The following is a 13500-nucleotide window of genomic DNA, read 5'->3' as shown; positions in this document are numbered from 1 at the left end:
CTAGGCCAACAAACAAAACCTTTGTTGGCGATACAGTCAATACATCATGGTTGCAGAGGGACAGTGTCATTGATTAAAGCAGTTAATTCATTGAGCATACTTATTCACTCTTTGTAAAATGTGAAGGAAACATTTTTTTCTTCCAATCTTGAACACCCTGACTAATGCTAGCAAAGGAATTACACATGACAATGACAACCGCAACAAGAATTGCAAGCAGTCAGCGGTTCTGCTTCAACGCAATAGCCAAGCTCTTTTATATGTGCACCACAGCAAGCGACATATTCCTCTCTGCTCTCCTCTGCCCAAGGTGCATTAAATGGATTAAAGCACTAAGAGCAGCCAAGCATATATTAATTTCCTGAGGGTGAGAGCAGCAGACAGCAGACAGCATATTATCAAGTGTCACAAAGTCCCTGGACCATCTCGCCAAATCAGAGACTCAAGATTAAAATCTCCATAGTAGAAGTAGAATCCTCATCATTAAGCATCTTAAACACAGTGCTGTTTCTTCCAACACTCATGTGGGAGAAAAGATGTCAATAACAATGTATTAGAATATTACTGCCAAGAAACTGCATTCGAAGAAACAAAATACATTTCTCTCGGGTGCACGGCATGAAGTCAGAAACACACCATCTAGTGTTTTCGCACACTTGATCACACTAAATTTGCAACGCTGAGGATATTTGTGTAAATATTCAGTGAAATGCCTGGATAGGAAATTCTTAACAACAGAAAGATGGAAACAAATATTGGACTGATGCACACATGTCTTGTTTTGGGGACAAACAACATGAAGGATTCCTTCATTGTTACCACATGTTCTTTAGAGGGTCGCAGAGGGCTGTAGCCAATCCCAGCTGACTTTGGCAGAGCGTGGAAGTGGAATAAAGATATTACAGCAGAAGTGATGCAGCACTACTTTTCCCTGCAGTGTAACTACAGTGGAACCAAGACTAAACATCTGTGCAGCTACTGAAATTATAATGATAGAAGAATTTATTTTTTGTTGCTGTTCTTTGAGATAGACAGTCAGATTGAATTATGTGCTTTTGAAAATGACTGTAGCAACACATTAGAAAACCTCAAAGATGACAAAAGCTACACAGTTGCTGCACAGTGTCGGACTTTGGTCCGGGCTGAGGCAGGGGATGAGCGAGGTCTGGATGAACACAAGCAGGCAAGCAGCAGGAGCACGGCAGCCCGGCAGGCCACATAATTACAAACCCTGACGGAGCAGCCACTTGGTATTCTCTGCACACCCACTAAAACATACCAGCACTAGATAAGACGCTGGTAAGAGAGTGAGACAGAGGGAGAGAAAGGGAGGGAGAGGTGCAACAGAAGATCCCAGGCCAGCCAGACTCAGACGGTAGGGGGTCTGGGTTACAAATCAACCCCCTGTCATTGTCTGAACCTGAGGCCTCTGACAGACAAACTTAAGAGGCTATGCTCAGTTAACAAATCTTAAATTTCACACAATGATGTATCATCTCCATAATGACGGAAATGACCTCGTTGTGTAAATAAACACAAGCACTCTCCTGCCAAAGAAAGGCCACCAGCCGCATGTAGCTGGGCACCAGTGCACAGACATTTATGATGCATTTATGGTGAAACAGATCCAAACCCCTGGTCAGGACCAAATTCTCATCTCCTGATATAAGTCATTTCATATCCAGAGACAAATGATGCAGCACATTTTCTGTTAATTCAGTGAATATATTATTTTTAAAAAAATGACCACTCTAAAAGGTTATTTCTTATTAAATTTTGAATTAGTCAACAAATGGCAGTTACTTACTCATATTTAATTATTTTCCCCCTTTTATTTCGAACTTTTGTGTTTAAATATAGGCCTAAAATATATTGTTTAGTCTTTCTCTTTTCTCTCCATCCAAGACACAAAAGTAGCCCCTTCCTCAGATGTTCCTCATTTTCTCTAGGGTAGATAGAGCCTTCTCCTTGGAAGAACTCTGCCCTTCTTTTGTTCTTTGCACTTATGTACATTTTTTTGCCTGCATCTGTGCCACTTGGAAGAATGCAGTGTTGTATAGATGATGAAAAATATTGCTGTATAGAGTGTGTTTTGAGTCACAGTGTAAACAATATGATAATGACAGACATTTGTCAATATTCACACTTTATGTATGCTCTGTTGTAATGGAAACATACAGAGAACTAAAAACTATTCAACCATTAAGAGACACATAGAGGCCAAGCACTTTTCTAGCATGTTGGGTATGTAACATGGCGCTGCATCGCGTTTTCTCCACTTTTTTTTTATTATTATTATTTTATTTCGAATATGCAAATAGAACACGGCTTCCTGATTGCTATTTAACAAATTATTTGCACAACATAATATAGAAATGAAGACTTTGAGGAAGCAAAATAATAATGATAAAAAATAAAATGAATGACATATTCGAAAAGGAGTGAGAAGAAGCATGGCTTGTTAGCTCTCACCCCTTTGTCTAAATGAAATTAATATATATATCTACATACACATATACACACCCACATATACATGCATATATATATATATACATACACACATATATACATAAATACATACACACACACACACACACACATTCACATTCTCTACCTCTCATCACCATGCCACATTAATTAATCAATGATAATCACCAATACTCATTAATGACCATTATCCATTGTACCCGCTAAATAACATGTGTTTGTACATTTTCTTGAACTGGTTGATATTTGGACTTTGCTTGAGTTCCTCACTTAGGTTGTTCCATAGCTTGACACCAGAAACAGAAACTTTTCAAGGTTGTTCGTCTGTTTAATCTTTTGAAGTTATGTTCCCCTCTTAATTGATAACCTCCCTCCCAATTTCTAAATAAATTTTGTATATTTTCTGGTAATTGTCTGTTTTTTGCCTTGTACATGATAATTGCTGTTTGGTAAGATACAATGTCAGTGAATTTCAGTAGTTTTGATTGTATAAAATTTAACTTAAACTTAAGTAATCTTAATGTAACAGTGGGTCAGGGCAAAGAGACCATATATCACTGTTGATGAGGTGTTGAGCTGTGTGTCCACACCTTGTCAAAATACATGAAAGATATGGGTGATAACTGTTTTTACTGCAAAGCTTATTTATATTCCCTCTACAGCTTCTCATGTTGCTGAATGTACAAAGGTGGAAAATAGAGCCGGGTAGACAATTTTTCTGTTCAGTTAAGCACAATGCATGAATTAATATTGCACAAAGAGTTTGAGGAAATGTGTCTGAGTCAGAAATCACTGTTTACACTGTGTGAAATGCATAACCGAAAATTAGTCTTAAGCACAAATATAGAAAATGGGGAGGGTGTGGGAACCGAGCTGCATGCCGCGGGAGAAGAGACCGCTCTATTGGTTATCGTGAAAGGGCGGAGCTGGGAGGGCCGTGTGGGTGATATCCCATGGGTGGCAGCAGCGATGGGGTGGGGGGGAGCCATGCTGTATTTCGTAGAGAATGAATGTGACTCTGTGTCGCTCCGCTGTCAGGCGAGCTGCTGAGAGCTGTGTGCTTCACTGAAGGGTGACAGCAGAGAGACAGAGCCGCACTGCTGCTGTCACGGTCACTCTGCCTCTCAGCTCTCGGCTGTGGGCAACCGGCTGGTGCAACTGGCTGCAGGCTGCCGGACCTGAGTGGTTAATCATGTCATTTTCACAATGTATGTGAAAGCTACAGTCAAACTCTTAGCTACTGGTTTCACTTACAGAGCTGGTCATTGAGAAGGCTGGCATTCATTTGATAAAGGTCGGCCATATTAGCCTCCGGCGGTAGCTTGGCCACACTGCCAACACTTAAATCTACTGTCTTATTTACAGTATCTACACATGTTGAGAGGTGAGCTCTGTTATGTAGCGAGGATCAGGAATGACAGTCTGTACAGTCCCTTCTGAGCACAGGCTGGTTGGTAGACTTTGGGGACAGAAAAAAGCTATGCAGGTCTGACTTTCTCTTTCAGCTCCTGACTGATGAATCAAACGTAGTCAAGTGGAACCTCCCCAGCCTGAGAACATAGATTCAAAATAACCAGCCGGGGAAGCTGCATCTCCTCGCTATCTAAAGGAAGCTTACTGAGCTATGACAGCTATTTGCTTTTTTTTTTTTTTTTTTCCTGAGCTGCTGTGTCACTTGGTAAATATTCCTCGTTGCTTTTTCCTCTGCTTCATATTTCATTTTAAATGTTTCTTTTTTTTACTGCCCTGTGGCTTTAAAGTCATTCTCTATTGCTGCTCTTTTTTCACCACCACAATATAATATTAAAGTAGGCAAACACATTCAAGTATATTCACACACACACACGCACACAGAAAGAAGTGTTGGTGTGCAGATTCATAAAAGATTGGGTATTACTACTGCACAGCACATTATTTAATCGGGGGGGGGGGGTGGGGTTTCCAATTATGCAGTATTTTTTTAAACTCCTTTTCATTCGACTTTAACTCGTGCTCATTGGATAAACAAGCACCTGACTCGGTGCATCCCAGTGGTTTTACATGTCAGCCTCACATATATGATGTATTTCTTTTACCTTCAGCGGAATAAGGAATGTGCAGTTTTATTGATGGGTAAAGTGGACCCAAATGGAAGGTTAAGAAGATTGCCTTTGTTGTATTCTCCCAAACCCTAGTGCGATGGAGATGCAGCTCTACACTTGACTGCTTCCACCTCCCTCAGTTAAAAAAATCTGTGCTTGCTACTGGCATTTAGATACAGCTCTTACCGCACATCCATTACTGCTTTATGTAATCCGCCGCGGGCATGTAAAACATTTTCAATTTCATATCAAACTGCTAAATGATTTCTGAAACTGGAGTAATGAAAAATAAGATTTGAATAGTACTCCAGTTTGACTTTTCAATATTGACACACAGCCGAACGGCATTTTTCAGCATGTATTTATATGTATTGATATACACAGGTGGGGTTACTTACAAGTAGCTGCAACCAGAACAACAAGTTCAACCCAACAGGAAGAGTATCCACTATGCAACTATTTGGAGAAGGATTCTGTTCGCATTGCATCCTCTCAATGGCTTTTTCACTGTCTCAATGCACATGTAACATAGATCCAATTAAAGTTCCAAGTCACAGATTGATGTATCATCGAGATTACAAATGGAAAGTATCCCATGTTACACCAAATATAGGCAACTAACTCTTTTCTCATTGCCAGTAGAAAAGCCTTTGCCCTTCTTTTTTGTTTGTTGTCACAAACATGCTTGAAAACAGGGAACAGTAGACAGCAGCAAGGACACCAGTGACAATGTTACAGTGGTTACTTTTTGATATCTTTTACTTCAGTCTATCTTTCAAAATCAACACTGACTGAACCATGTGTGAATGGAAAACTATTTACGCGTCAATGTCTGGAACTGCGATATGTGTCATAGCATCGCGCTGGGTGTTGTTTCATGTTTTTTCGTCGTTTACAGATCCTTGTTTTTAACTCTTTTCGTTTCTCCAACACAATACAAATCACAAGGGCATTTTAAGATGCAGACCACTTATTCAATGGCACATGTGATTCTGCATCTGAACAACCAAATAGGTCGCTTGCCACTGACTCCCAAAACAACATGTAGCACCTTTCCCAAAAAATCATGACTGTTGCAGCGTCTCAATTACCGGGTCGCCGCCTTACAGCAAACGTCAACATCGGTCATAAATAAATTGACCTATATGGTCGTTTTGCGGTCGATGGGTGAATTGATTTACTCTTAATCATAGAATTGCAGTGTATACAATTATGAAAGGGTAAATTAATAAAATAAGTGTTAATAAATGTGCAAGAATAATGCCTTTCTGGCTTTCATCAGACAGCAATGTCATGTTTGCACTCATATTTATGACCTCTACGGTTGGACCGCAGTCTCAGGAGGATATTAAAGTCTGCTCTGTGCCCTCGATAAATATATTCTTTATGGCCAGTGGAAGTGAAGGAAAGTCGTAACAAGCCATTACATGGATGAGCTGCATTTCTTAACCTCATCCGCCTTTTATCAACCAAGATCCTGCTCAGTGACCCGCAGAGACCGTCAGAGCCGAACATCTGTTTGGCCAACCTCCTCCACCTTTCTCTCCTCCATGACAGACCGGCTTTTAACTACCTTGCCGATCCATCACAGCTCGCTGTGTCTCCTTCACATCTGTCTGTCTGTCAGTCCGTCTATAGAGAGAAGGCCGAGCTATTGATCCTGACTCAATGAAGCAGGCTCAAGGTCTTTACAGCAAATCTATGTTTTAACTGACTCTTGCTGAAGGAGAAGCCCGCTGTCAGACAAAGTTTTGTCACAGAGCGATGAGGTCTGTTCTGAGCTATGGGGGCTGAATGTCAATGTTAATGGCGCAGCTTGGAAGTTTTGTTCTGAATGCAAACCCAAGGCATCGAAAAGAAGAAAAATATACTCGAATTGAAGCAGGACTCGCTGTTTCACTACAACAAACTCTGGTCAGGGACTGTGCCTGTAGCAGCTGGTTTACAGTAGCCTGTGGTGACCAAATTAAGCCTAACTATGCATTATTAATGTAAGGACTGATAGTGGTCCCTGAGTGCCTGCAGGAGTCAACAGTAAGATTAGTTTACAGGGCTACAACCAACATTAAATGATTTTCATCATTAATTCATCTGTTCATTATTTCTCTTAATTAATTAATCATTTGGTCTAAAAAAAGGCAAGAATATATTGAGATATCACAGTATCCTAGAGCTCAAGTTGACCTATTTAGATGTCTTATTTATTCAGTTTGATATAAAAACAGAATATAGCAGCAAATATCCACATTTAAATTGCTAGTGCAAAAGAAGTCTGGGTGTTTTGCTTTCTGTAAGCTACTTAACTAACTAACCAATCAATCACCCAACTGTTGCAAATTCAATGACAACTGATGAACATAGATAAATAAGAACGCAGCATACTTTTATCTCCTGATAACTAGACGTCAGTACGTACTTCGGGTTTTTGTTTTAGGCAAGGCAAGGCAAGGCAAGTTTATTTGTATAGCACAATTCAGACACAAGGCAACTCAAAGTGCTTTACAGGCACACACAAATTACATTAAAAGACATAAACATTTCATTTAAAAGACATTAAAAATTGCATTATAAAAAAAAACTTGACTTGAATTGCTTCAGTTAAAAGCAGTGGCAAAAAGAAATGTTTTAAGTCTTGATTTAAAAGAGGTGAGTGTTGGAGCAGACCTGCAAGTGACTAAACTGCGACTAAACTGCATATTATATTCTCTAGATCAATTAATTAAATCAAAGATATTCAGATTACTATCGATAGTCTAGTGTAGTCTTTGTTGATCAGGTCTCCTCAATGCTTTTGTTAAAATCTCAAAAAAAAGTCAAAATTTATCAATACTGAACAATCTTCAAATTCTAAACTGCACTTCCTTGGGTCCTCAACAAACTTGCATTAAATCCTCACAATCGATGGTTATATTCCGTAACACATAGAGAAAACTAAGTCACCTGTATCATGTACAGCCTTCCACAGACACCAGTAGGGATACAGAAATACAAAAGACTCTTTGACCCTGTCGCAGTGAACCCCTTGGCTGGCGCCAGCATATGGTAACACTTTAGCAGAGAGGTTGCAGGGTTAAGACTAAGACTCTGAACCCTGGAAGGTGGAATATTAATTTCCATGTTGTGGTGAAGGTCGTGTGGTGCCATGATCACATTAATAATGCAGGAGTGAGTCAGAGGAGCAGTTCGGCTCAAGACCAACAGGTCAGACAAGTCTGGTCAAGTGGAATCAAGGAAGCCCTATAACATGTGGCTGAGAAAATGTTTTTATCATATTTTAATACCTCAATGTGTCGGATGGAGATTGTTTTTTACCTTCATGGCATCCACAGGGAGAATAACAGGGTGACAAACTGTTCAGTTCAATCCCTGGATGGTCTGATCATATTTTTTGGGCTCATTCAGTGCTTGCAGATCTAAATTATTGTCTTTCGTAGCATTCAAACATGTCCCTTTCAGATCAAAAATAAAAAATAATGACACAATAAAGAAAAAGAAAGATTTTTAGCACACACTGGTACATGTAAATTAGCAAGTGACATTCATAGATGTGTCTCTTTGTACTGTTCATATAACACTGTAGGACATAGAATGAGAAAGCCTGTCCAGTATCATTCATCTTCATTTGTCTCAGTCAAGGTGCCAACAAAAAACAGAGTGAGCAGGAGAGGAGGAGGAGAGAGTGTAAAACAGAGTGAGTTCAGTCCAGGTCAGAATAACAGGAAGTGAGCATCCATTTGAAATCTGTTTCTTGAAGAGGGTTTGTTTTCCATGTTTGCACTTGTTGCTTAATAGACTTTCAAGAGGAAAACAAAATTACATCCTGTGTCCTCCCCAAGGTTGTAAGCTCGTGAATGTCTCCTCCACTCCAAACCCCGTTCACTATTTCAGAACCTTCTTAACCTTCGCCCATCCCATCTACAAGACGATAACAAACAAAACACATGCAGGAGACGCACATAAAACTCTTCATGTGACAGCTTTCTCTTTCTCTGAGTTTACTCTCATCTAAAACTTTTCCCAAGACGTTCTTCATCTTTTGCTCTCTTGCTCTCAGAGGGTCTTAATTGGGTTTTCAGCCCACATGGCTGCGTATAGTCTGTTGCTGTCATTTCAACACTAGGTGATCAGCAGTTGAGTGGGAGTTCTGAGGAACCCAACCAAGAAGATTTTGCTGACACAACAGTGCCTTGTTGCTACGTGTGACATACCCATTTCTCAGATTCCGTAGAAGAGCAGTTTCCAAACTGGTTAGTCTGATTTAGCTCCACTGCCAGCTGGCGTGAAATACCCATTTAGGCTGTGTTCAGACCAAATTTATGCGGCGCAGAAAAACGCCGCAGGGCTGTGCTGCGCTGTTGGACTGTCAGTTAATGGACCGTATGTGTGACATGTTGGGAAATTTGCCAAAAGGAGAAGCGGCTATGTTGTTATGCTACTAGCACTCTCGCCCTACCTGTGATTGTTTGTCCCAAAGTGAGGATTAGGAATCACAGTCAACAGTCAGGGTGCAAGGCAGATCATTAGGTGTTTTAAACTGGGGCAGCATTTGGCAAGAGCATTTAACATTTGCCAGCCAATCATGTAACCACTGGAATCACGTGGTATCTGCGTTTCGTCAGCCATCAACAGTCTTGGTAGTTGCCAGTTTGTGGAAAAATGCCCAAGTTTTGCGCCCCGTAAACCGTACTGCTCTAATGTTAGCTATCTAGTGTTAGCAACATGAACGTTAGCTAGCGTTAATAATTCAGCATAATTCATATAAGCTAGCATTAGCAATGTTAATGTTTGCCAACCAGCATTAGCGAAGTCAGTTATTGTATGCTAGCTAACCTCAGCAACATTAGATAGTCAGATGGCGTTAGCAATGTTAGCTAGTGCACAAACTGGAAACCCATCACTGGGACAGATGATTCGAACAACAGTGTTGTGACGTGAACTAAGTGGTAGGAGGGAAATGGAATGCCACACATTAAAGGCTGAATCTTACCAAAACACTTTAAACATTGTTTTGCGTTTCTTTTTTATACATACAAGACACAGCGATCCTGGAATTGTTACGATCAATACATTGTCTCTTTTGTTTCTTTAAATTTGACCAAGTTTGCATTCGTACTACCACCACTTTCTTTTATGCCTTCCTGTTAACTAGTATTCATGCACTGTTGGTCACAGAACGAGGCATTGAAGGTGTTACAACTGACTCAGATTAGTGGGAGGTGCAGACAGCTAACAGTTTTTTTTTGGGCAACATAAACCCTTCGCCAGTTTGTCTCTTATTCCTCCCACACACAAACACATACGCACAAATACTGTATGTGTGTTTCTTTCCGACCAAATCTGAATTTCGTTGTTTTAATTTAAGTTGTACTACATTATTTCATCATAGCATTATTGCTACAAAATACTCATTCATCTGCTCAGAGACACACATAAGCAGATATTACAACAGTGCAATTTAAAACCACAACAGATGCACATTCAACACAACAACTTTCTCCACTCAGTCATGGCCCAATTAACCCGACGGATAGACAGACAGTGACAGAGAGAGGGAGAGACAGAGAGATTAACAGTGAAAGAGTATATGTGGGCAATAAGTTCAGAAAGTGAAAGTGAGGAACGAGTCAGCAGCGCTCACTAAATGGAAGCCATCTGGCCCTACTGTGGAGGTAATCTGTGTAAAGAGGGGAAATGATGCAGTCATGCTGGCAAGCAAGACAGCAGGTGAACACAGCCAGAGATAGACAAAGGGACGAGTCCTGCGGCTCCATAAATCTACGCGCTTGCATCTTCATTTCATGTGACAGAAATGCAGGCAGACAGCATGTCAAGAGAAGCTTAAAGAGATGAAGTTTGCATTGCTTACCTGGCAGCAGGGATAAGAGGGGCTGGCTGGAGAATCTTCCTGCTAGAGTGAGAAAAATCAGGGAAAGTAAATTCGATGTAAAATGCAGCACGAAAATACTTAAGTCCTTGTAAATGTCAGGGTTGGGAAGTCGTGAACTAAATCAAGTGACCTGAATTTGCATCATGATTGAAGTAAATTACTTTTTCCCTAGTTTTATGTTGTCAACCAGTGAAACTTAAAAACGGGGACATTATAGGAATGTTTTTTTTAACTCTCATTTCACCATTTAGTCCCTGCTGTGATTGAACCCCCTTTTTACAGCACCATCTATATTTTTCTTTTACCATGGCCAATGAGAAGGTTTGCCCAGGCTATGCATTTGTCACCTGAATATAATAGTCAGTGTCAATGACTCAGGGTTATTGTTATTTGTCAACAAATGCTTAGAGAAGTTGTTGAATGCTATCTTAGAGGTTACTAACTGATTTAACCGGCATGGTGCTATACGCCCACCTGGACTCTAGATTCTAGAAGGCAGGAGTCTAACTGCTGGACCTTGAAGACAAAACCATATATCATTGTGGGATGTTTTTCTGCTGGTATCTGACTTTTTTGTATTATATTTTGTTAAAGTTTAATGTCACATGTACATTGTCAATTTAAACCTTTTTTACAAAAACTTTTTTTTTCTAAGTAGCTTTAGTTCACACAACAAGGTTCCTCTCTGGTGCAGCTTCACTAAGTAGTTCAACTTCTTCCAGGGTGAAGTAATTGCGTGCAATGCGATGCTGTCAAAGTAGCATCTCCATCACTTGATAATGTACATTAAAATAAAATATGAATGTATGCATGCATGGGTATGCACAGGTATATGATTGACAGACTGAATAAAACACAATATGGTAAAAGACAGAAGAGGAAGGATTTTAAAAAGGAAATGGAAAGGCAATGACTTCAAACTGTATTCAAAGAAAAGCCTCAGGTCTTAAATAATCCAATCCTGTAGATAAAATACACAATGAAAGGTTTATCAGTGAGGAAGTCCAGGACTGACTTTCATATATCAGCCTTCACTTCCCCACAGAATTGACTGTGTTGTCCTGTGGGATTTCCAAGAGACTGGCCGGGGCGGCCTGAACTGACAGGAAGGATTAGGCTCGGTGCCGATGGCTTCATTTGATTGGCTCTCTCAGTGCAAAGGCCTGTCTATCACCACAAGTCAAAAACCACAAATCCTTTCACAAAACAGTATAAATATTTAGCAGAGGTTTTATCACAGCCGGGAAATGAAAACCGACTGAAGACAGTGGCGACCGAGTTGGCAGAGTGACTTTCATGTTTGCAGCTTCCTAGAGGCCAGACATGTGACAGGCAGAGTATGTTTGTCCAGGAAGGCTCATTTCACAGTACGCTGGGGAGATTATTGTGTCGCCTCTTTCATAACACTAACAGGATTTCTGCAGATTCAAGGATTTGTTACATTTGATGTGAAATGTAGTCAGCCGGCGCTCCAGGCTGAGAGACGATTGACTGACGAGTATGAGTGTGCAACATGACTTTCCATACATATGTATGTAAAATTAGATGAAGCAGGGATTGAAACTGATCCACAGTACCACCTTTATACTGCATTTTCTTTTCCAGTGTGTTCAAGGGCCAACATATTTTCAGCTATGGTTAAGATATATCTTGTCACGAAGCAGAGCCAAGCTGCTTACGCTGCAGTTTTTTTGGTTGTTTTTTTTTTTCTATTCAGAGTTTCCCGAGAGAAGAAAGTAAATCTGTCTTAGACACATGCAAACACTGACTGATACACATCAGCTATTCAACACTGCAAGCACAAACTTCCTATGTGTATTTCTTTGGTGTGTCTGAGCCAACAACTAAATACATTCATGTATGTGTGGCTAGTACACTAGTCTCATTTTAAATGAGAAAAATTGTTTATTGAACAATTTTATGCATCATGATATACAGTATGTCTCCTCTCTCACAACACTGATCCTGGTCCTTGGATGTTTCCCTGACCCAGCACCCCTGATTCAAATGCATGAGTCTTCATCAGGCTTCAGCAGAGCTTGATGACAAGCTCATCATTCAAATCAGGTGGTTTGGTGCAAAGATAGGGGGATCTCGAGGACCGGAATTGAAAAACACTTTGGAAAGCTTTTTTTCCTACGATGAATTGTCCATGTGTGAGAGTGCAACGTGTGTTTGCAATGCTGCAAGTCACCACAGATGCTGCCCCGCTACATTCCATAAGTAACTCATCCCAGATACCTTGACCCTGCGCAAGCCTCCAAGGAAATAAAATACTGTTCCTCTGACTGATTGCACTTTTTAATACGTTAATTTGAAGGCACTTCTTTAGATACAAATTCATGCACACAGATCACCCCATTTTGCATGCTATTGTGACTGTTGACTATTTGTTATTGTGTTTGACTAGTGTGTGTCTTTTTTTTTCCTCTGAGAGTGCCTGACTTTGTTCACTGATTTCTGCCACTTCCGTGCACCCACCATATAATTTTAAGTTTTGGAGTGTGAGCGTCTTGTCAGGCCTGGACTAAAAAGAGGACTCAGATGCAAGGCAGAATCCAAATTCAACAGACTTTTATTCCGAAGATCATTGGGCATTCAAGACAGAGAGACAAATGAACAGGCTATCAAAACCTAACCTGACTGCACTATCAGAAGGGCAGAACAAAAATCAAACAAATCAAAATCACTCCAAAAAGGCGGAGGCAAGGCAAACACACAAAACTATGACGAAGGAAAGTTACTAATAAATCAAAATCGCTCCACAAGGGAGGAAAACTAAAACTAGATAAACAAAACACTGATCTAAGAACTAAGAAAATAAAGCGCTAAAAACAGAGGCTAAACTATCTACTCTGAAAATCTCAGGAAAATAAGGCACTCCAAAATGGAGGAAAACAAAAGGCTGACTATGAAAACCAAATCAAAAGACTCTATCAAAATTTACAAACAAAAATAACTCTTCTCAAGGCACAAGGAAAACCAGAACAAAAATCAACATGAACTTTGATATACTTAACTAGGCGCTGCTGTGACAAAGGGCTA

General features: G+C 40.2%; 1 protein-coding gene and 1 long non-coding RNA gene across 5 annotated transcripts in view; one reads left to right on the top strand and one right to left on the bottom strand.

Annotated features, from left to right (window-relative positions):
- Window positions 1-10477, bottom strand: part of LOC115568366 (uncharacterized) — an 87702-nt gene extending 77225 nt beyond the window's left edge. Inside the window, exon 1 of the long non-coding RNA XR_003981378.1 lies at window positions 10435-10477. This is a non-coding gene — a long non-coding RNA (uncharacterized LOC115568366). The remainder of the gene's footprint in view (window positions 1-10434) is intronic.
- The window catches only part of frmpd3 (FERM and PDZ domain containing 3), a 94749-nt gene that overhangs the window by 56283 nt on the left and 24966 nt on the right, over window positions 1-13500 (top strand). The gene's annotated exons all lie outside the window — the stretch shown is intronic.

The sequence above is a fragment of the Sparus aurata genome, chromosome 18, assembly GCF_900880675.1.
Source record: "Sparus aurata chromosome 18, fSpaAur1.1, whole genome shotgun sequence".
Classification (NCBI taxonomy): domain Eukaryota; kingdom Metazoa; phylum Chordata; class Actinopteri; order Spariformes; family Sparidae; genus Sparus; species Sparus aurata.
This window is presented reverse-complemented; position numbering and strand designations above follow the sequence as displayed.